This window comes from Macrotis lagotis, chromosome 7, assembly GCF_037893015.1.
Source record: "Macrotis lagotis isolate mMagLag1 chromosome 7, bilby.v1.9.chrom.fasta, whole genome shotgun sequence".
Lineage (NCBI taxonomy): Eukaryota > Metazoa > Chordata > Mammalia > Peramelemorphia > Peramelidae > Macrotis > Macrotis lagotis.
This window is the reverse complement of record NC_133664.1, coordinates 24,415,988-24,441,247: the sequence shown is the minus strand read 5'-3', so window position 1 is coordinate 24,441,247 and position 25,260 is coordinate 24,415,988. Positions and strand designations below refer to the sequence as shown.

Here is a 25,260-nt window from a genome sequence, read left to right as displayed (position 1 = left end):
TAATACCCAGCTGGTCGCAATTTATACTGTCTATTATTATTATTGTCGTTGTTGTTGTAGCTGTGATTGTAATTGTTATTATGAGCTTTGTGACCTTGGGCAAGTAACTTCATTCCAGTTGCCTCAGTTTACTAAAGTGTAAAATGATGAATTGGATTATTTACTATCCCTTCCCTTTGATTTACTTAATACCATTATTAGCATTGACTTCTCAACATTCCCATTCCCACTCTTCTTTCCAACCTAGAAAATATATATTTTATGTGATTCTTTATTTTGGACTAGATTCAATCTACTAAATGATGAAACCATGGGAATGGATAATAATAAATAAATAAAATCCATTCCTCCATAATATAGATATTAAAAACATACAAATCCCTGGAATCAAGAATGAGTTGAACCCTAATTTTTAATATTTTCAAGTTGGGGTTGGTGTGGGGTCATAAAAGTCACTTTCCTTATGAACATCAATTTTCTTATCTGCAAAATGGGAGAATAAATCTTTTGTAAACTATTTCACAAGGTTCTTTGAGATAAAGCCCTGTATATTCTGATGGCATTGGATACATGGGAATGCCTTTTGCCTCTGTTTATATCCTCACTTCTTAGAAGAGCACTGGCACATTGCAGGCTCTTTATAAATGTTTATTGAATGGATGGAGTGCCTCCCAAATTTGCATGTCATCCTTCTGTAGGGGCTATGCTAATCCTGTCTGAATTATTCCAATTTTAGTCTATGTGCAGCTAGGTGGCACAGTAGATAGATTACCAGCCTTGGAGTCACGAGGATGGGAGATCAAATCCAGCCTCAGACACTTGACACTAAACTAGCTGTGTGACCCTGGGCAATTTATTTAACACTGCCTCATATTCAAGGCCATCTCCAGTCATCCTGGTTCATATCTGGCCACTGGACCTAGGTGGTTCCAGAGGAGAAAGTGAGGCTGCTGATAACTTAGCACAGCACCCCCTCACTCAAATCCAATTGACTTACTTGCCATGGCATCACACTCTTGATGTCATGTATTTCTTCAAGAAAAAGCACAAATATCATTATAGAATGAATGAATGAATTCTCACAATTTTATCTGTCTTTACAGACCATTGAGGGGATATTTTAGGTAAATCGATTCCTTTGGTAGCCCTCAAATTAAAAAGAATAAGTGACTACTCAACCTTATCCCATGGTGATGAACTTTAGTTCATTGTCAGATTTCTCTCTTGACTATCAATTAGACCAAACACAACTATCTAACCTAAGACTCTGTGTTTATATGGATTCCCTAACATCTATTTGTATCTCACACTGCTGTTTAGCAGTCCTGCCTTAAAAATGTGTTAATAGCTCAAATCATTTGTGGCTCAATTCAGAAACATTTTCTTTTGCTCTTTCTCATAGGATCAAAACATTAGAAATGGAAGGGACCTCAAAGATTATCTAGTCCAACCCCTCTTATTTTATAGATGAATAGATTCAGGTCCAAGGAAGTCAAGTGACACAGTTATAGTTAGGATTGGAACCAAGTTCTCTGACTGCAAATTCAGTGTATTTTTACTTTTGCCCTTTCACTGGAGATGGAAAATAACTGGTCTTTTTCTTCTAACTGCTTACAATGAAACTCATTTAAATTTCTCCTTCACCCTCTTTTTCCAGCTAAATAATCCATTTTGTCATATCTCTCCATAGGTTTTACTTACAGGAATCCATAGATTAATCCACTTCTGTAGTTAGAAAAAATATGTCAAAGTAAAATCTCCATTGGTCAAGAAGGCAGAAAATCTACTATTTTGCTTGAGATACATTTGGAGTTAGGTTCTGTTAATCCTCCCACGAGGTAAACCATTTTTGCTCTAACTTGCACGGCCGTCAGAAATGTGAAGAATTATGTTGAAAAATGTCCAGCAAATCTCTTCTAATTAATTTAATCCCCACAGACAAATACCTATGCATTGGTGTAAGCCAGGCCAAGAATATCAGTACTTTTTTTGGAAAAGGAGCTTTGGCAAGAGTTATTTTGATAGGAGTTGTTGAAATATTATATAGTGGAGATTCATCAAAGAAAGGTTTCCTGTGGTTCAGACTTTAGGAATTTTTCTGATGAAGGGATATCTTAAGATAGGCTCAGATCTTCTACCTTGTCCTCGTTTTAATTATTTATGCAGATTGCTGCTTTGCTTGTTTTTAAATATACTTTTTTAGAATATGTGATGAAGTGTGTAATGGCAAAATCTAGTGTCAGTATAATCAGGATTAAGTCCTGATCTTAGTACCCGGAAAACCTGGGTTCAAGCCTACTTTTAATACATTGTAGCCATGAAACTCTGGGCAAATGACTTCATTTCTCTCAGCCTCAGTTTTCTCCTCTAGGAAATGGGGATAATAATACCCCCTTATCTCCTAGGGTTGTTATGAGGATCAAATGATACAACCAGTGAATAACATATTATAAACCTTATGAATAAACTCTTTAAAACTCTCCTTATTAGCTCTATGACCACGAGTTAGTGACAAACTTCAAGAAATTGATTACTATTTAATTCAAAGTCAAAATCAGATTTCTGAGGGAAGGGAGCTCCCATGCTGGGAATTTTTACACTATGACAGCAATCTCAGTTTCTTCTCCCATTCATATATTCTTGTATTAATATAGATGAAAATAAAATTCTGAAGTTATTTAATATAACTTCTTTCTAGTAGGACTTATAGCTAAACAGAAACAGATCAGTGAGTATTCATTTTATTTTTATAGCCATAAAGAGGAGACTCAACCTATTACCTTGGTAACTGCCCATCCCCTTGACTGATCATTCTTCTTGTTAGAAAATACTCTCTGAAGTCTATTCTAAATCTTATCTAGTATCGTTCAAAGCCATTGTCCCTGCCTGGAAGGGGATAAAAAACAATAGGTCATACATTTCATACTTTAAGAACACTGAGAAATTACCCCATCTCTTTTTCCTTATGAAATTTCTTTTTCCTTACTTTTTCTCTGAGATTTCTTTTTCTCAGTAGAATTCCATTGCTTTAGAAATGAGCAACAAGCTTAGGGTTGTTATATTTTTTCTATTATTTTATTTAATATTATATTTTATTCTATTACTTTATTTAATATTCTATTATTTTATTCTATTGCTCATCTGAATGAATGTCCTGTTCTCTATATCAGTGCATTCCTACCTCTGGCAAAATGACCAAAAATACTAAGCCTTTGAACCATGGGGTATGGTAGAGATCTTATATGACATAATGTGGAACAAAGTGGAGAGCAATGTATAAGGAAAACAATGTGAAAGAAAGCAATATTGGTGGGCCTCTGAGCTCAGCTCGATGTGATTTCTGAGAACTATTGACAAAGAATATGTCTTTTCTTCTCTGAGGACAGGTGGTGAACTAAAGGAAAGGAATCATGTGCATATTTTCAAACCAAGCCAATATGTTGCTTTGTTTTGACTAGTTACAACTCTTTTTGTGAGGGATGGCTCAAGGGTAAGAGTTGTTACTGGAAGTTGAGTCATATAAAAATCACCAATAAAATATCTTTCATTTTTTAATGCATAAGGATACATGAGTGTAGTGTTAGAAGGCTTCTGTCTCAGCTTCTGTCTCACTAGAAAGCTCGATTGCCTTGGACAATGCACTTAGACCTCAGCTTCCTCATCAAGAATATCAAAATGGGGCGGCTAGGTGGTGTAGTGGATAAAGCACTGGCCCTGGAGTCAGGAGTACCTGGGTTCAAATCTGGTCTCAGACACTTAACAATTACCTGGCTGTGTGGCCCTGGGTAAGCCACTTAACCACATTTGCCTTGCAAAAAAAAAAGAATATCAAAATATCATTTGAACTCTCTATCTTGTTGGTTAGTCATGTCCAATTCTTCAAGACCTCATGATCATGGAACTGAAGAAAATAGGGTTAAATGACTTGTCCAGAGTCACACAACTAATAAGGGTCTGAGATCAGATTTGAATTCAGGTCTTCCTGACTTCAAACCCAGCAGTCTATCCTTTGAACTTCCTAGCTGTCTCACTATGACCTTACAGGGTTGCTATAAATATAAAATGATGTCACAAGGATCAATTTTGATTTTCACTATCTGGTAATGTTTTATGAAAAGAACACGCTTTAAACAACTGACTTATGATTGCCTATTAGGACTATTTCAGCCTACCATGTTTGTAGTAAATGTCATAGAATTTCTGTTATTCATTCTACAACACCTCCCATGAATAAGCCAAATAAAAACTATAACATTTCCTTAAAAACTGAAAAATAATTTTTTCCTCTGTTTTTTTCCCCTTTTCCTCCGTGTTATAGATTTTCATGAACTTGGTCTAACAATGTCTCTTGTCTGCTCGGTATTTATTCTGCCTTTCACGCACCCATGGGCAGTAACCGTGCCCTTTCAGGGTTTGAAATGATGTTAGAAAAACCAGGTGACCTTCAAATGCTACATTAGTGGGACGTTTTGCTTCTGCAACTTCACAGTTTTAGCTAAATACTAGGTCACAGACAGAAGAGTTTTCTTTCATTATAAAATGAAATAGAAAAATAGGCCATGGTCAGAAAGGAAACTTCTGCTTCTTAGTGAGTCAGGGGCTCTGTTAGTACTGGCTTTGGGAGAATCAAGGATCTTTAAGAAGGAAAGAGTCATTTATCACCATTAGCCTGTATTTAATTAACTACACTAACATGAGTTTCACTTAGTCCAGTGAGAGTTGGTGGGCCTGCTCCCAGATTTATCTGGCAATAGGGCAATGGCCAGAGATTCCCAGAATCACAGAGTTGGGAGGTACCTCAGAGAGCATATAGGTCAGTTTGCTACTTTGGAAAGAATCTCTTCTAAAACACAATGGAGAAGAAGTCATCTGTGCTATGCCTAAAGTCCTCCAGTGAAAGGGTATCTACTACCCTCTGAAAAAAAAAGCTCCATTTTTCATTCATTTGTTCATTCATTCATTCATTCACCTATCCATTCAATTCAGTCACTCATTGATCCAACAAGCATTTATTCCTCCAATTAAAGGCAATCCATTGCTACCTATTCCTCTGAAGGAGAGCTTATCTTGGTGCTTAGGAAAGTTTTCGTTTTTCTTTTTCCTCCAACATCAGCCTGAAATGTTTCTCTTTCCAACTTTTACCCATGGATTCTAGCTTTTCCATCTGGGGTCAAGGAGAAATCAAGAACATTTTTCACATGACAGACATTCAGTTTCATGAAGATGGCCATCATGAGGCCCCTAAATCTCTTCTTTTCTAGCACAAATATCACCATTTGCTTCAACTGATCCCCATAAGATATAGTCTCAGTTTCCTGGAGTGAATATCAGTGAGGCAGGTTTTCATTAATATTCTATTTTTGGAAAGCATCCTTTAAGTTCACAAACTCCTAGTCACATATCTACTATGATTCATTTATATCACAGCATTATGGTATGTATCAGATTAGATAATCTATGTAAAGAACCTTAAACTGGAAATTGGCTAGTCTTCTTAATATCATTATCACTGAATATCTCCAGTTATTTCAATAAAAGTCTCAATGACATAATTTATTTTCGACATATTTAATTACATATTGACATTTAGTTATGTATTAAATGACATATTTAGTTTTTGGTATTTTGAGTTTATTTAATATTTTATTTTTTTCTCAGGTATGTGGCAGCAATTTTAACATTTATGTTGCACTCTGGATTCTCTCCCTTCCTCCCTTCCCATCCCACCCCCCACTGAGAAGATGATTTGATGAAGGCTTTATATGGGTAATCATGGAAAGCATTTCCATAATAGTCATGTTATATAAGAAAAAAGTAGAAAAAATAAGCCCCTCAAGAAAAATAAAGGAAGTAAAACACAGAAGTATATAACAAACCCCAAACCTTACAAAGCCCGTACACATTTCTTAGTTTTTTTCATAAATATCTGCCTCTGCCAGAGAAAGGACAGGTACTGTGATCAATCCCTAAACTGAGCCACAAAGAGACTGAGTTACTTTTCAAAATTCTCAGTTATTGAAAATCAACTATAAATTCTTTTTCTTAGAATTTGTTATTCTTTTTCCCCAAAAAAAGATCATATCTACTTTATTTTTTTAAAAAAAGTTTTGCTGAAGTCATTTGGTTTTACATTCTCTGACCCCAAATACTAAAGTAAATGCTCTTCCATAACAAAGGAGAGCAGATAAATAAAAATCCCTTCCTACATCTAATTAGGAATACAATATTGTCCCCTAGGAGTCACCCATCATTTGGATGACAGCAAATCTTCTTCTTGTAATAGAACATTTAAAAATGTTCAAAAGGTGGGGCGGCTAGGTGGCGCAGTGGAGTCAGGAGGACCTGAGTTCAAATCCGACTCAGACACTTAATAATTACCTAGCTGTTGTGGCCTTGGGCAAAGCCCATTGCCTAGCAAAAACCTAAAAAAAAACGTTCAATAGGATTTTTCTTTTTATTAACTCATTTATATTATAGCCATTGTGTATCCTGTTTTTTTTTCTATCTGTATCTGTTCAAACATTTTCTTCTTTCTTCCTGAATTTTGCACATTTATATATATATATATACACATATATATATATAATATGTATACACGTTAAATTACATATAATTTTATGTATTATATATACATTATATATAATTTTATATATTTTAATTATATAAATAAATACATGTTATATTATGCATATGTAATATATACACATTATATTATGTACATATTATTTGTACATGTTATTTTGTATATATATAACATGTATATTATATGTTATATTATGTATATATATATATATATATATGATTTTTTATGCCTCAATACTCTTTTGTGACATTAAGGTAACAATAGGTGCTTAGTTATTCTGAAAATGATGGGAAAATATTTTCAGTTCATTGCTTGAACAAACAAAATGCTGCCATGATTATTTTAGTATTTAGGGGATCTTTGTTTCTGTTTTTAACCTCCTTGCATCCCCTATATTTTTATCCAAACTGCTCTCTCCCCAGGTTTTCCATGTACTGCAAAGCATCCCAATAAAGTTTAGGGAATGGGCTGTGTGCCTCCTGTTGTGCAGGGGCAGTTCAGGTGGGCAATGGCATCATGATGAATATTTTGCCATAATCCATAGACCAAATTGTTCTGCAAACTGAAGTACTCAGTGGCACCTTAGAGATTGAGAGAATTAAGAACTTTACTTTCTGTATAAGAGACATAACCAGAAGACCATTGATACTTACATTTTTAGACTTTTGTCTCTTAATAGTGTGGATCTGCAGCGAAGTGGAAAGAACACTGAATTTGGTATCAAAGGATCTGGCTTCAAATATTGACTCCCAAACTATGTGACCTTGAGGAAGACACAACATCTCTAGGTATCAATTTCCTCATCTCTAATAGGAGGCAGTTTGATGAGATGACCTTTGAGGTCCCACACACCTATAAATCTAAGATTCTATGAAAGTCAGGCAGTAGTTTGAAGTGCAATCCAAACAGATGGAATCAGAGATTGTGCCCTGAGTTTTCTCTATGTATTATTAAGGCAAAATTGGGTAGTGATCTGAAGTCTGTAGCATAATGAAGGAGAGCATTGCTCTTGGAACTTGGTTCAAATCTCAGCTCATAACCTTTATTTTAAGCTTTGTAACCATTATAGATATTTTGATCTTTCAGCTTTGTTGTCCTCACTCTGAAATAGAGATAATCATACTTGTAACACTTCTTTAACAGGGTTGTTACAGGAATTGAATGAGATACGGTAGTCAGAACAGGCATATATCAAAAGTGTTGACTTCAGAGTTAAAGAACCAGGATTTGTCTAGTTTTTTTTATTACCTGAATGACTTTGAACAAATTATTTTATCTCTCTAGATCTCAGTTTGCTCAATTAGAAAATAAGGGGGCTTAGGGGTAGCTAAGTGGCACAGTGGATAGAGCACTGACCCTGGAGTCAGGAGGACCTGAGTTCAAATGTGGTCTCAGACACTTAATGATTACCTAGTTGTGTGGCCTTTGGCAAGCCACTTAACCCCATTGCCTTGCAAAAACCTAAAAAGTAGAAGAAGGAGGAGGAGGAGGAGGAAGAAGAAAATAAAGGGGTTTGTCTACATGCTCCCATGAAACTATTAAAGTGTCCACTGATTTAATCTTTTTTTCTTTATTTGTCTTTATCTTTTTGTCTTATCCCTTTTAAAAATTACTTGGGTAACTATAGGCAGAATTTACTAAATAATTTTCTTTTCCAAGGAATTTCTCATAAAACTCTTTCTTTGGTATAAAAACTGAAAATCAAACTTTTCTGATATGAAGTGATTAGAATTTCTCAAATTTTAAGCTTAAACAGTTTCAGTTCAGAAAATAACAATGAAATGAGAACTAAAATATCAGCAAAGATTATTTGGGAAGGTCCATTTGAACTAGACCAGCTCTGAGTGTGAAACAACATACAATCTAGTTCTGTAACCCTGGAAAATGTCAACTCAAATTAACTTTACTTGATTTTCAAAGAATAACTATGTGACACTGGTGCTTTTATGCCGTTAAACAAAAATAAGAGAGAGAGAGAGAGAGAGAGAGAGAGAGAGAGAGAGAGAGAGAGAGAGAGAGAGAGAATGAGAATGAATCAGAGAATCTGAGAGCATTTTAATTTTTTGTCTATTCTTCTATTCATTATGGCTCATCACTGTCATCCTGCCTGTTCCAGGCATCTTTGTCTGGGGAAATATTTCTGTTTGTTTGTTTATTTTGTTTTGATCGTTACCAGGCAATGGGGTTAAGTGACTTGCCCAAGGTCCCACAGCTAGGTGATTATTAAGTGTCTGAATTCTGATTTACACTCAGATCCTCCTGACTCCAGGGCCAGTGTTCTATCCACCTATCCACTGTATCACCTAGCTGCTCCTTGGAGAAATACTTCTGCGTATAGCCATTTATGTAGGGGCTGCTGACACTGTTGGTATCTCTGTTCCATTGATTAAAGTTCAACCATCATTGGCATTATTAGCTTTGCTGTAAAATAAAGAGTGAATTTAATCCCTAACTTTGATTCTGTCTCTTCTTTGGGGGGTGGGTGGGATGCGTGAGAAATGTTACTATTATTCAGACTTTCTGGACTCTGATGCTGAGAATGAGAGGCATTGAAACCAAATCAAGAGTCTGGAGGCAATGTTTTAGCACTGTGTGATCTTTTGGTGAGACACTTCACTCCTCAATGACCTCTGAGGTTTTCACAGACTGTAATTTTAATATTAATTTTCTATAAAACCACTATCTCTAAGACCACTGCATTTTTTAAAATGACTGGGATAAAACATTTAGGAAAGTGTCTTTTTTCCTGAGTTCTTGTGATAGCCCTTTCTCCTGGTCTTCCTACCTATCTGCCTGTTACTCAGACTTTCTTTCTCACTAAGTTGCTGATTCAGTTTTTATGGTTTTCCTGCATCACTCTCATTTCTCTTCTCAATTTTTCCTCTACCTTCCTTGATAGATTTTCAAAATTCTTTTTGAACTCTTTTATGGCCTGCAACCAATTCATATTTTTCTTTCAGGCTTTGGATGTAGAAGCTGTGACTCTGATATCTTCTTCTGAGTGTGTAACTGTCTATAATCATTTTTTTCTTCTGTTGTTTGCTCATTTCCTCAGTCTATAACTTTTTGTTCCAGGTTTGCTGGTTTGGTTCTGTCCCAGGCTGCACTGTTGATCCTCGTTAAACCCAGGGCAGCAAATCCTTCCCCATCCCATCTTCCAAGTTGCCTTGGGCTGGAAAATTGTTGCACTCAGACATGTTGTGGATTCTTCCACTCTAGAATTTGTTAGAGTCCTTATTAAAAGGGATTTGGAGAGGTTTGGGGAAGAACTTGGGCAAATCTTTCCCTTTATTTTGCCATCTTGGCTCTGCTGTTCTCAACCATTTTTGCTAATTTAGTATACAGTTCTCACCCGCTAAGTGTTGGTATACTCCAAACTTCTTTCTGAAATCCCATTCTCCTTCTCTCCTCTCTCGATACCTAGGCTGCAAGGACTTATTAAAGCCATACCTATGAGTCCCAAATCTAGAAAAATAATTTGAGGATCTCCTGGGTTTCAGACCTATACCACCAACTCCTCTGTGTCTATTTTCAGTTGGATATCACAAACTCAACAAATTGAAAGAACTCATTATCTATCATCTTTCTCTCAATAAATAATAGTCTTACAAACATTCTTTTATTTTCTATCATCCTGAAATTATTTTACCTATGTCTTGTATTCATTTATTAGACATATATCCTATCCTATGTATCATATCGTATGTCAAGTCATATTATGCGATATCTTATATCATATATTTTACTTTGATGCTACTATTCAAATTTCAGTCTTGAAATTCAGTCTACAATATAAATGTAGTCTTCTTGTTTTAGTCAAGTCTTTGGGGATTAGCCTAGTCTATAGTATAGTCAGGAGTTAATAAATGTTTGTGAAATTGAATAGAATCAATCAACAAAGATCCTTGATGAGGGAAAAGGGTCATGGAAAACTCACCCATGGTGTGCTCAGTTATGCATGGCAGAGTACCTGGTAGGTGTTTAATAAACATTTGATGTTGACTGCATAATAGAATTAACCCCAGAGCTGCTACAAACCTAGTGAGAAGTAACTGTGATAAACTAATCTAACAGTGTGGAAGTCTAGTAAGTACGTGCAAGGAGAACCTGGGCCATCACTTACCCAGGAACTGAAGAAGCCTAGTGCCTCCAAGAGAACCATCACACATGTAATAAAGTTGAACAAATGCAACAGAAATTGTATTGGTGCTGTTCAGTTGTTTCAATCAAGTTTGACTTTTCACGACCTGATTTGGAGTTTTCTAGTGTAAAGATACTGGAATGCTTTGTCATTTCTTTCTCCAGTTCATTTTACAGGTAAGGATCTGAGGCAAAAAGAGCTAAGTAATTTGCCCAGGATCATACAACTAGTAAGTGTCTGAGGTCAAATTTGAACTCAGGACTTATTGACTCCAGACATGGTGCTTCATTTACTTGTGCCACCTAATTGTCCCAGTTAGAGAAAAAAAATGAAGCAAAATATTTATTTGGCACTTTAAGCTTCTTTTTTATGGTCTCTGACACTCATGAGGCCTCCATTAATACTTTCAATCAGTCTGTCTTTCTGTCTGTCTCTCCCTGTCTTCCTCTGCCTTTGTCTGGTCTCTATCTCTGTCCATCTGACTGTCATTCTGTCAGTTCATCTCTCACTTTCTCCCTCCTCTGTTTGTGTGTGTGTGTGTGTGTGTGTGTGTGTGTGTGTGTGTGTGTGTATATCCCTGACTCCTGTAGAATTTATTTAATGCATATATGGTACTATGTCTAACTGTTTGGACAAATATATTTGTGTTTTAGAGTTGGGGTCAGTTGTATTTATTATGTTTTATTTATTATATTACTATATCATGTTGAGAATACAAAAAAATGAAAAAAAATGTCCTATTCCCTCACCTCAATCTGCTTATAATCTAATGGGAGGCTATATGTACTTCATTTAAAGTAAATGAAAATACAAGGTGGGGCGGTTAGATGGTGCAGTGGATAGAGCACCGGCCCTGAAGTCAGGAGGACATGAGTTCAAATCTGACCTCAGATACTTAATAATTACCTAGCTGGTGACCTTGGCCAAGTCACTTAACCCCATTGCAGTAAATAAAAAAAGTAAAAAAAAAAGAAAATACAAGGTAAAGTACTAAGAGCATCAGGGGTGGTCCCAATGATGGAAGCTATGAAAACATGAGGAGGACAAGTCACCTGGAAAGGTTGGAGAAGGCTTCTCAGAGTCAGCAGTCCATACCAGCAGGGCCTAATGGGATTGCTTCTTAATTAATCTCCCTGTCTTAAGGCTCTCCCCTTTCCAAGTCCTCTCCCTAAAGAGAAGTCTGGCCATGACGATCCCTGACCCCTGAAGCTTCAGGGAAACCCCCTTATTGGTGTTAATATATAATACAGATGCTTTAAATGGACATAATGACTTCAGTCTAAAGAAGAGTGCAGCCAGAAGACTTTTGTTACAGGATCAGATTTCCATCCTGGCTCTGCCACTTGAACTTCATGAGAATTATTCACCTCTTTGTGTCTACGTTATCTTCATTTATAAAAGAGGAGTTTATGGTTCAATTATCTTCTACAAACTTCCCAACTTTAAAACCTATGAGGCACCCTCCCCACCCCTTAGGCTTCCTTGACTTATTGGATGTCACAAACTCCTCATATAATCTCTGGTTAAGTAAAACTGACCTTCTTGATATTCCTCAGACTTGGCATTCCATCATTTCCCAGCTTGTGTCCTGTACAGGCTACCGTCTATGCTTGGAATGCCCTCATTCTTCACCTCTGCCCGTAAGACTTCTTTGTTTCTTTCAAAGTTCACTTGAAATTTCAATCCCTTCATGAAGCCTTTCTTGATTCCCATTGTCCCCACCCCAACTAGTTCTGCATATTTCCCCAAATTGTTTTCCATTTATTTTATAGTTCTCTACAAGAATAATCCTATTTATCTCTCAATAGAATGCAATCTTTTTGAGACCAGGGAGTTCTATTTTCAGATATTGTATTCAGCACCTAGGACAGTAACATTACTTTTAGTCTTTGCCCATGGGTGGTTAATAAATGCGTGCTGGATGGTTCATTCTTGGCTTAGACCATGATCTGGGTGATTGCATAGGGGCAGAGGAAGGCAATATGAGACCAGAGAAATGATAGGAGTGCAGTTTGCTGGCAATATGGAGAAGTGAAGCCAAATTAATCTGGAAAGGCAGGTCAAAACCAAACTGAGGAATACCCAAAATGCCAGGCTTGGCAAATCATATTTTTTCCTAGAGGTAATCACAAGCTATTGAAAGGTTTTAAAGACTGCTAGTGACACAGACCAGTGTCTCAGGAAGATTATGTTGGCAGCTGAGTGAAGGATGGGTCAGAGAAGGGAGAGACTGGAGGAAGGGAAATCAATTAGGAGGCTATTCAAAAATAATATTGACACTATGCAGAGGCCTGAGATGGCTATCTCAACTTATCCATTAAATTGTTTCCATGGAGGTGGCAGTTGAAAGCCTGAGTTTGTTTTCTTTCTTTTTTTTTTTTTGCCTTTCTTTTTGAGATAACCAGTAGGCCAAGTCTAGCCACTCTCTTTCTGCTTTCATTCTCAGCCCCACTCTGCTAGGCAGTCAGTGGTAGCTGGCTGTTATGGTATTGATTTTAGAAACATCTCCAGAAAGCATTCCATGGCCTGTGTCAGAGCTGAGGCCAGAAAATCCTGCTGTCCCTCCCCTGGTTCTGTGACCTTTCTCCTTAGTAGGCAATACTCCGGTCCTGGCTTCCAGCTCTAACCGGGGACAACATTTCTTCTACATAATAAATGAGCCAACATATGTATTTCCTGTGTGCTGGCATGGACTTAGGCTTAATAAACAATATTGCATTCAGAGAATGGTTAAAGATCAGGAAGCGTTTTTTTTTTTCTGTCATCCTCTTTGGCTCATCTGGTATAGAACCATGTGGATATTGTGGTGTTTTTGTTTTTCTCTTTGGGTGACATGTACTATAAGAAATTAAATACTAAATTTGTATTCTGGAGAAAACATGGTAAAAAAAAAACCCAGGAGAACAACAAATGGCAAAAAAATGCAAGAAGACAGATTGGAAAACATGGAGACTTGGCACAGCCTTTATATTGTTGATTACCCCCTTGTCCTGGATCCTGTGTCCTCTCTAGACTTTTGTGATGCTGTTTGTTCTATCCAATTTCTCTTCCTTTCACCCTCTCCTTAGTCTCTTTTTTCTTTTTCTTCAGCTTATTCCCTCGAGGCTCTATCCTGAATGGCCTTCACTTTTCCCTATTCCTATCTTTATTATTGATCTAATCAGGTTTCATGGGGCACACACATTATTGTAGGTTGATGATTCTCCAAATCTCCTGCCCTAGTCTCTCCTGAAATTTGAGTTACACATCACCAACTCCCACTAGGATCCATTGCATTGGATGTCTTACATATATTTCAAGAATAACAAATCTAAAACAAGACTCACTTTCATACCCCAAACACATATTTATTCTAGCTGTCTCTGGAACCATGAGAAGGAATTAAGAATTACTGATATTACTCCTATCAGTTCAACTCCTCATATAGTCATATAGATTGCGGCATCTTCATTCATTCTCCTAATTTGGAAAGTCCTGTGCAAAATGTTCTGCCTCTGAAATTTGGCTTTTGGATATCTTGCATTAGGCCAAATAGACTGTAAACTCCTGGAGGCGGCAACCAGTTTGCTTGTTTGATTTTTAGATGTCGGACACAATTTCTTGTATATAGAAGGTGGGTAATTAATATTTGTATTGGAACTTTGCATAAAACATGGATGAGCTACTAAAAGTCTGGAAACTATTTAGTCTCCTTTGAAAAAAATGAAATTGCTATTATCACTTTGTCTTTATTCAAACACTCAGATCCATCCTTTGTATAAACACATACAAAGAGGATTCAAATCTCAGATATATTTGGATTGCTTAGGTTCTAGGTTTATTCTTTTTTCCCGGGCTAGGAAGAACGATGTTGCCTGTGAAGCAGCCACTATCAGCAGACGAGAAAAGGCTACATTTATAAGTGTGAATCATTGTCTTTTTTTCTCATTTTTTGCCACTTAGCTTCTCCTCTCTTCTCCACTCCTTTGTGATAGACCTAACTGCTAAGAAGGGCACAAGATCTGCTGCCAGAATGACTTAGCATCCACCAGACCCTGACGGAAGCTCTTGAATCCACTCCCAAGTTCAGTTGGTTGTCTCGACTGGCACTTTGTTACTGTGGGGTAGAGTGGATATCACATTTCTAATGGATTAGCTGACTCCTGGGAAAGCAGAAGGGCTTTGAGAGTCTCTTAACTTCTAAATGTGGAACATCAATGGAGTTCTATGAATATTTAATTTGAGTGTAAGACCTGAAGTTCTCTGCAATTAGTTTAACTGTTGCTTTCAGGAGGGGCTAGGGGAGAGAGAGAGAGAGAGAGGGAGAGAGAGAGAGAGAGAGAGAGAGAGAGAGAGAGAGAGAGAGAGAGAGAGAGAGAGAGAGATACAGATAAGCAGAGATAGAAACAGAGAAACAGAGGCAGAGAGACAGAGACAGAGATACAAGTCACAGAGAGACAGACACACACACACACACACACACACACACACACACACACACACAGAAACAGAGACAGAGAGACAGACAGAGAGATAAGAGACAGAAACAGACCTTAGACATAAACAGAGAGACAGAGAATAGGGAGATGGAGATGGACAGAGGTACACAGACTTTGAATGTGAAAGACAGACAGATAGAAGTAGACACAGAAGTGAGCTTTGCCTAAACATCCCAGGTCCACATGGGAGCTAAAATGCTTTTCCTAGCATCTGAACTCTGCATTGGCTTTGTCCCATAGCTCCCCTGTCTCCATTCTCCATTTTTGCTGTATCTCACTCGTGTCTTGTCTCTTGGCCACAAAAGGCCAAAAGCTCCTGTGTTTGCAGCCATCTGCCACCCGCATCGGTCTCCCCTGCGGATCCTGACAGTAGGTACAGGACATTAGGACCGGTCTAGCAAGCTAGCAATCTGTGCTGCAGAATTTGTCTGCCAGTCTCTGAGCCCTGCAGTGTGAATCAGGTTGGGTTATGATCTTATGTATTTATTATTACTATTTTGACCAGAGAAAATTGTAATTCCCCAATTGAAATTTCTATGAGTTGAAAACAGATAAGAGAGTTGGTGATTGCTGAGCATCCAGAGATCTAGGCTTTGGTCTTACCTCTGGCAGTCATTTGTTATATGACTTTGAGAAAGAGATTTGACCTTTGGGGGGCTCATTCTCTAAAATTATTGAGCTAGAAAATGTCTCAGATACTTTCTATGTTTAAAATTCAAGAATCTGTCCCATATGGGTGAACATTTTAGTTTGTATATCACACATAAAGAAATCTATCATAGAAAATAGTGTGATGTAATGGTTCATCCCTTAACTCTGGAATCAGAGACCAGTTCAAATCTTGCTGGTCCTTCTTTGGAATCTTAGATAAATGACTTATTTCCCTGGGCCTCAGTTTTCTCATCTGTAAAATGAAGGTATAGGACAAAATGACCTCTGAATTCCCATTGAGATCAATGATCCTGTGAATCTAGGAATCTTTGATTTTGTTAAAGTGTAAATTCCTTCCCAACCATTTGATCTGAAATTACTCTATGATTTACAACCTTAGGGATTGGCCTGAGAATCAGTGAAGTGAATATCTTAGGTTCTCAGCTAATAGAATGGAAGGTCCTTGAGGGTAGGGGCTATGCCTTTTGTGTCTTTGGAGCCTTACCTGTCATAGTGTCTGTGCATCATAGGTCCTGCTTTAATGTATGCTTATTGGTTGATCAGTTGTTGTATTTCTCCATGGTTAGCTGGCTCCTAAGTGTCAAAGATGGACTTGAACCTGTATCTTCCCGACTCCATATCCAACACTGTCTTTACTATGCCATGCTACCCCTGTTTACCTTAATATGTTACTATAATATCTGAACAGATAATACAGATTTCAGAATATGCAGGGCAATATTTAATATTGTTAACTCTAAATTTCTATTTCCACACTGCTGATGGTTCTTGAACTGCTGTCTCTGCATTTGATCAAAAAGATAGGCTTTTTCTCGACCAGTAGTTCTACTGGGACCCATCTCATTTGCCTTGATCTCCATTTACAATATTTCTCTGTCAGTTCACAGTCCTTTGGACTTATTTTCTTTAAATCTACCTCTCACTTTCTTCTACCTGCCAGACAGAGCAGTTGGCCTGTTGCCATTTCTCAGAAGCTCAGGGTTCATTATATGGCATTTGATTTTTTTTAGCTCTCTGAGTCTTAGGTGAGTAGTAGATGGTCTTTTCTTCCTCCCACACACCCCATTTCTCCTATGTTCATTCCAAAACAAAGAAAAAAAGCCTCAAGGGCACCATGGTCTAACCTTCCTACCTTCTCTTCACCTTAGCTGTCCATCTTCCTTGGGGATTAATGGATTCAGGTGTAGCTAAAAGACAAAATGGATTTCAGGGACTCAGAGAACAGTGAAGAGAGAATGGTGGGATAGGAAAAAAAAGGAAAGGAGAAGAATCAGATTGTCAAAGAGCAGAAAAGGATGGAGAAGATGTAGGCAATTAACAGGAATGAGAAGTGAGGTGTGTGTGTGTGTGTGTGTGTGTGTGTGTGTGTGTCTATTGGTGTGTGTTTGTGCTCCTGAATATGTGTAGATCTAGGTGAGAGAGGGGAAACTGAAGCATATTTGTGAAAGATGAAAAGAATGGAGAAAGGGAAAAAATACACTGCTAAGAAAAGGTGGAAATAACAACTCCCAGAAATAGAGCAAAAAAAAAAGGAAATTGAATGAAGGAAATGAAAAGTAATAGAAAAGGTATACTAAGCAAAACTTTCCTTCATTTATGTACCTTGATATTGTATTAAAAAGACAGATTATTAGAGGGAAGAGAGCCCTGGTTTCTGAGGCAGGAGACTTCCCCTCCCCACCCCCTACCTTCCCCACCCCCTACCTTCCAGCTTTACATCCTATGACATTCACTTTGAAGCAGTCATCTTCTTTATCTGACCTTGTCACCCTGCCCCCAGTCAATGCCAGGTGCTCCTTTTTTTTTTTCTTCTATGAACAAATCTAAAACCATCTCTTTGGTTGTTAAAGTGCCTCACAAGCTGTCTCCTTACTTTTGCAGGCTTCTTACACTTTGCCTTCACCCACTTATTCTCTGCTCCAGTAACTTTAGTTTCCTTGCTGTTGATCACAGAGGACAATCTCATTTCATGATTCTCTGTCTTTTCACTGACTGGCTCTATTCTTGACATGTTCTCCCTCCAGAACTCTGGCTTCCTTGACTTCTCTGCTCAAATCCTGCCTTCTCCAATATTTTACTGCTCGTTCCTGTCCCCTGCCCTCTCCCTAGGGCCTTCTCTGCTAATTGCCTTCCATTTACATTATCTCTCTTGTATGTACAAAGTTGAGAAATAGCATCTCCAATAGAATATATATATTTAATAACAGAAATCATTTTATTTTTAATTTGTGAAATAAAATAAGCATTTCTATAACATAACTATAATAAAAAGATGATTATACATTAAATTGCAAAGCTACTACATACATTTTATTCCTTTCAAACATTTAACAGCATTATCATGTGCATTTCTTTTTTCTTCTCTGTGCCTATAGATACCCAAATATAGAATATAGATAGGTTATGTCATAATTTATGTATTATAATGATTATATTATAGATATTTTAATATGATTATATTATATAATTGTATTATTATAATACATTACATACATTACATGATAATTATAAAATGATTTATTATTTACAATATATAAAAATATATTGTATTATAATTGATAATATATTATATTCTAATTTATAGGCTATAATGCTATAATATAAAACTAAATTATATAGCTTATATGCATATTTTATATATAATATAGATTAAATTATATAAAATATAAATTAAAATATATATTAAATAAGATTATTCTATACATTTATTTATCTGGAGGCAGATAGCATTTCTCTTCACATTTCCCTTATGGTTGACTTGGGTGTTTATAATGGACAAAATAACTTGTTTTCTCAAAGTCCTTCTTAAAACGATATTGCTATTACTGTACACAATATTCTCTTGCTTCTACTCATTTTGCTCTTTTTGGGGCATGTCTTCTCATGTTTTTTCCTAAAATACTGTGCTCATCATTTGTCAGCCCGAGTCATTTAGTCTTTTTTTTAATTCACCAGTGCTGTCCTGGCACAGTGGGTATTTATTAAATTCATGTTTATTGACAATGTGAGTTTGAGAAAGTCACTTAACCAAAGCTGCCATTTCCTCAGTTGAAAAATTAGAATAATAATAACTGCCAGGGTTATTGTGATATTCAAAAGTAATATTATAGGTCAAGTGTTTCATTGACCTTTAAGCGCTATAGAATTTTCTTCTTAGATCTACCGATGTCAGCAACACGATAAAATGCTCACTGATTTTATCTGGATGTTTGTTTAGTATGTGAGAGCCCCAAGTTCTGATGGAAGCAAAATAAGAGATTAGGAGTTTAGTCCTAGATCTGCCACTAGCTAGCTGTGTAATCTTGAGAAAGTAATTGTAACTTTCCAGGTCATGGTTTTCTCCATTAAAAAATGAGAAAGTTGAATAAACTGATCTCTAAGCTCCTTTTCAGTTCGAAAATTATGATTTATGAAGCTGAATGCTCAGCACTCTTGGGAATACATAGAGCTCGATTTGTTTGCCCTCTAGAAACTTATGATCATTTTTTTAAGGGGGGAAGATTCATCTGTAGAGAGAAAATGGATAAAGTAAAAGAGAACAAATATTCATATTTGAATAGGGGGATTAGACTTTAAACAGTCTGGGGAACCAGAGAAGAATAGCCATCTTCTAAGTTCCAGGAAGACAGTGGAAGAGCGAGACGGGACCTGTCTCAATGGTATTAGACTTTCTGTGGGAATGAAGAGTAGAGAACAGTTTGACAAGATGAAAGACATGGAGGAGGGAGGGAGAACTTGCAGAAGGTTTGCTAAGATGTGAGTGGGGGAAAAAACAAACAAGCAAACAAATACCCGAGCTGCCTTGAGAAAGGGATCCTTCACTATTGGAAGTTTTTAAAAAAAATTCTCCTGAAATTTTCCCTTAGAGTCTTTCTTCCTTGATGCCAGATAGTTTTTGTTACTGTTTTCCGTGACTGAAGGAGTTTTAAATGGATCTTACGAAGAAGCGCTACCGCCTTCCATTTGGTTATCCACATCATTTCAAATCATTCCCATTTTCATCTACTACCTCAAAGATATTATTCAGTTATCATAACTGTTTTCTTTAGACAGTAACTTTCTGTCTTACTTGAGGGCAGCTGGGTCGCACAGTGGTTAGAACGTTGGACCTGAAGTCAGGAGTTCCCGAGTTCAAATCTTACTTTAGAAACTTATTAATTATGTGACCTCTTAAAATAAGTTAGAGGAGGAAATGGTAATCCACTCTATTTTCTTTGCAAAGATAACCCCAAGTGTGGTCACAAAGAGTTGGGCATGACTAAACAACAACAAATCTTATTTGAATATTCTTTTGAAGTATATTTTTTTCTTCTTATCAGTGCCTCTTAATTTTTCTCTCCCTCTGTCATTAATCTTGTGAATAAATGTTCTAATGTATTCATCATGACCCTCTTAACAATTTTATCTAATTTATACCATCACCATCTGTTATCTTGAGCTGGCCAATTCTGAAAAATGTCATGGATAGCAATTTGTATAAAAGTTTAATCTAATTAACATTGTTGTTGTGCTTTTCCTTCACAAGTTGCACTCTCCACAATGAACCAGAAGTAGACTGTCTATGATAGCATCTGCAGGAGAATATGGTCTTGTGTGTGGGGAGGCATCTGTTTTCCCTATACCTCCAAAAGTTTTGAATGGGATATTTTTAACCTAGTCTCTTATTTGTATAACAGGAAAATATTGTAGGGAATAATTAGATGACTAAATCTTTGATCCACAACTTGCCTCATATTGAAAAAGATTAAGTTGTCCTATAAGTGAAATGAGAAGAGGGACTTGGCACGGGACGAGATCAGGGAATCTTTGATAGATAGTTCCGTCCATTGGTATTTTTTAATATGGAAAGAAAGTAACGAAGGGTTCCCAGTCTTAAAGCCAGAAGAGGCCTTAAAGGCCATCGGGCCCAATGTTCCCATTTTATAGAGTTGGGGACCTAAAGCTTAGAAAGATTAATGACTTGAGTCAATAGGGTGCATAATGAACGGAGTGATTGAAATGGAATCAGGAAGACATGAGTTCAACTCTGTTCTCATTACATTAACTAAATTACTGTAAAATTTATTTAACTTCCATATGGTTTAACTTCCATATGACTCTGTTTCCTCACTTGGTAATAATAGAAATAATAATAGAATCTACTTCCCAGGATTATTCTGGGAATGAAACAAGATATCATTTGCAAAACTCTTTGTTAACCTTTACATGCTATATAAATACTGGCTATTATTGTCCAAGGTCAAAGACATAACAAATGCTAGGAACAGGAAATGTGGATCCAGGGTGGTGTTGAAAGATCATGAGCAAAAATCCCCCAGGATGGACTGACATGGATGAGTTGTAACTGTGTCATGGGAGTGAATTCCTACATTAATGAAATTACATTCATTTAAGTAAGAAATAACCCGAAATGCTATTATCTTATTTGATGCATTGTGAATACTTCAATGGAATTTGAACTCCCTTTCTAAGTCTCCATATTGTTTTTGGTAGAGCTTCTTTGTAGAAAGCTTCAAGCAATTAATAAGCAACGATTTATTCGGCAACGGGCAGCTGGGTGACAGAGTGGATAGTGTATGTGACCTGGAATCAGGAAAATTCATCTTTCTGAGTTCAGATCCAGCCTCAGAGACTTCCTAGTTGTGTGGCCCTGAGCAAGTCACTAAACTCTGTTGGCTTCAGTTCCTCTTTGGTAAAATGATCTGGAGAAGGAAATGGCAAACCAGCCACTCCAGTGTCTTTGCCAAGAAAACTGCAAATGGTGTCCTGAAGAGTGAGACATAACTGAAACAATTGAGCAAAAACAAAATTATGCAGCATTCTGCTCAGAACCTCAGAAGACAGAGAGGTAAAAGGGGCTATTTATTTTAATCTGTCCCCAAGGATTTTATGCTCTTGTTAGGAGGGCAAGATGAAAGTATGAAACATTTAGATGTCTAAATAAGGCCATGTGCTTTGTTCCAACCTTTCTGATTGTCTTCACTTGCGTCCCAGTGCCTAATACAGAGTTTGGCAATCAGTCAATCAGTAAACAGATTTTAAGAATCCACTATGTCCTAGGAACTGCACTATGTGCTGAGGATACAATGGGAAGGATTGATGCATTACCATGGGTTTAAAGTGGCCTTGCTGATTGATTGTTATGGAGATCAAATTTTAAATTGTTCAATTCTGGTGAACTGTCAGAGTGGTGCAAAACACATGATTTTGAATTCCATTTCTGAGGCTTCTTACCTTGAATTCCCTGGCCTCAGTTACATGATCTGTTCATGATCATTTAGATCCTTTTCACCAATCTATGATCCTATTTATGAAGCCTTTTTATATGAAAGACATCAGCTGATTTTGCTAACAAGAACTATCTAAAAAGTAGGAGGCGAGAAAAGAAAGAATATAGGAGAAAGTTTTCTTGATTAGATACAATCTGAGCAGGGATCTTGCAAGGGAATATATCAGTTAAGGGGGGGAAGTTTTCCCAAGGACAGTAGATGTATTTCAAATCTTTTCTTCTTTAACTTTACTCGGTTCACATGGCCAGAAAGAAATCTGGACATAATTCTTGTCCTTCACTTCCATTTTTAGAAAATTCCTCAACCATGATTCTTCAATGACCTTTATCTTTTTAGATTATGCTACCCTTTCTCCTTTTAAAACAATTTTTATATTTAAGGCAGTGGGTTAAATGATTTGCCCAAGATCATACAGCTAGGCAATTATTAAGTGTCTGAGGCTGAATTTGAACTCAGGTCCTCCTGGCTCCAGGGCTGGTGCTGTATCTACTGCGCCACCTAACTGCTCCTACCCTTTCTCCTTGTTAGTATTATACATTAAGCCCCTGGTTATTCTCTGAATTGTCTCAGTGACTTCAGAACCTGACAATCTTTCTCTCTACTCCATCACCTTCTATCATCCTTGGGGCATTCAATATTTATGTTAATGAGACTTCTAACAACCTGAGCACAAATATGTCAGCTTTCTCCATTACAATAACCAATACTTCATTTAAGACATGCACAGATGTATTTACATCTTAGAATTCACCATTTCTCAGAATAGAAACTATATCTAACTAGTTTCTAAGCATTGTGTCTTTCCTGCTGTCTCCTTCACCCAAAGTCTACCCTTTTCTCTTATCATGATTTGTAATGCCTTGACTCATTGGTCACTATTTTGACCTTGATTTCATTTTTTTGTATCTGGTTCACTAGTGTCTATTACAGTGCCTGTCATATAGGAACTTAATAAAGATTTGATGATTGAGTGATTGTTTTGGCTCATATTTATTTTCTCTATTCTGATTTCACTTGCCCCCATTCTCAAATTTATCTAAACTTTAGGTCTCTGTACACAGTTGACACTTAATAAATGCTGAAACACATGTAAAATGACTAGAGAACAATTATAAAGTCATTTAATTACCAACATTCAATTATGAACACTTAGTTGGTAAGTTCCCAATTAAAGAGAGCTGCCATTTCTTTGTTAACTTCCCCATAGGGATAATGCTTCCTTCTCACTGTGGTTTTCCTCCAGGTTCTAGTCTTAGTTTTTTTATTCTTTCTTTTTATGATATTACTTAGAATGATCATCCAGCATCATGACTATAAATACTCTACTGTTTTTATGTGAATTTTTCCAAATATATTTATTTGGAAAATTTCATTTTTCATTTCATTGCCTTTTCCATCCTTCTTGGCAAGATCATTATCTTGCCTTTCTCCCAATCTTATAGCTATGATGACTCCCTCATATACAGTCCTATGGTACTAATTTTTTATATTACCAGAATTATAGCTTGTAATTCAAAGTAGTTAGAGGGGTCTGATAGTCCACAGGGGATGGGAGAGGTGCAGTCTGGGTCTGGGCACAGCAACAGCCTGGGAATACTGATTTCTAGGTAACTAGCCCGACTTGTACTGACTCTGAGAATTCCATCTGAGTCATTTATTCATAGACAAACTTAATGATAATTAGTTTGTGCTTCATCTACCAACCAGAGAAGTTCTTTGGCCTCTTATCTTTTACTTATTTTTTCCTTAAATGAATATATTGCTTTAGCACAATAGCCTTCACATGGTATTTGCAAGTATTTGCTGACTTTATTTTGCAAAGCAATGGAGTTTCCCAAGGTCATACAACTAGGTACTTAGTAAGTGTCTGGGATAGGATTTGAACTCAGGTTCTCCTGATGATAGGGCTAGTGCTTCATCCATTGTTGACTTCCTGATAAAGGGATACATGCTGTACAGAAGTGAAAGACAATATAGTATCAGCATTAAAGATAATAGGGGTCAGAGTAGGGACTTGGGAGGTATGTTTGTTATAGAAGGTATTTTAAACTTTAGGGAAGGACTAGATGGTCACCAAGGTTACTTCTACCTCTCAAATCATTTGACTGGACCTGGGATTTCATTGATCTGAGGTATTCTCTGGTAAGAAAAACCTTTTACCTTTGCAGATAAAAATTTCAGTCTTATGTGACTAGAACAATGAAAACTTAAGTGATATGCCCTTTGTCCCATAGATATCCAAGATTAAACTTGAATCCAGGTCTTCCAGGCTCTGAGACTGGATCTTTATCTAACCCCTCTTATACTAGTGAAAGCTAACAAAACTTTTTAAGCTTTGCAGAAGGTTTTTAAAACATTTGATCCTCACAATAAAGTATATTATTTTCATTATTGTTATCCCTATTCTTGAATAACTGCATAATGCTATTATCATTTTCATTTTATTTGGAAATTGAAGAAAAATCAATAAACTAGAACTTATCATAGATTTCCTATTTCACATACTATTCTAGATTCTATAGACAGGCAGAATCTGCCCTCAGGGAACTTACAATCTAATACTTTTCACTTCTCCCTCTATATGATTTCACTTGAACTTCCCATCTTCCATGGATTCCATGATTTATGCAAATTTCATATCTATTCATCAAACTCTCACTACTCCTTTGACTTCCAACTTTCCATTGGTCCCCTTTTTTTATTTACAATTTACCTGTACTTACTAACAGTCCAGGCACACTCCTATCCTTGCTTTATCTCCTACAAGACAGTGTATTTCCCGATTTTTCCAACTGTATGCCCTAAAAGGGGGGGGCAGGGAAGAGAAAGTAGTTAGCATTCATATAGTATTTACTGTGTTTTCTATTTTTGTTTTGAACACTTTAAAATAATATCTTATGTTATTCTCATTACAGTCTACTGAGGTAGGTGCTGCTATCCCCATTTCACAATTAAAGAAAACTGAGGCAGACAGATGTTAGATGACTAGTTGTGTGAGCATCTGAGTCCGGATTTGAATGCTAGTCTTTCTGACACCACTCCCAGTGCTTTATCTACCAAGTTATCTTGAATCAGTAGATATTTTAAACTCAACAT

General features: G+C 36.7%; 1 non-coding gene across 1 annotated transcript; it reads right to left on the bottom strand.

Moving 5' to 3' along the window:
- Positions 1-653: 653 nt before the first annotated feature.
- On the bottom strand, positions 654-758 carry LOC141494651 (U6 spliceosomal RNA). The gene has a single exon (XR_012470538.1). It is a non-coding gene; the product is annotated as a U6 spliceosomal RNA (small nuclear RNA).
- Between the last annotated feature and the right edge of the window lie 24,502 nt (positions 759-25,260).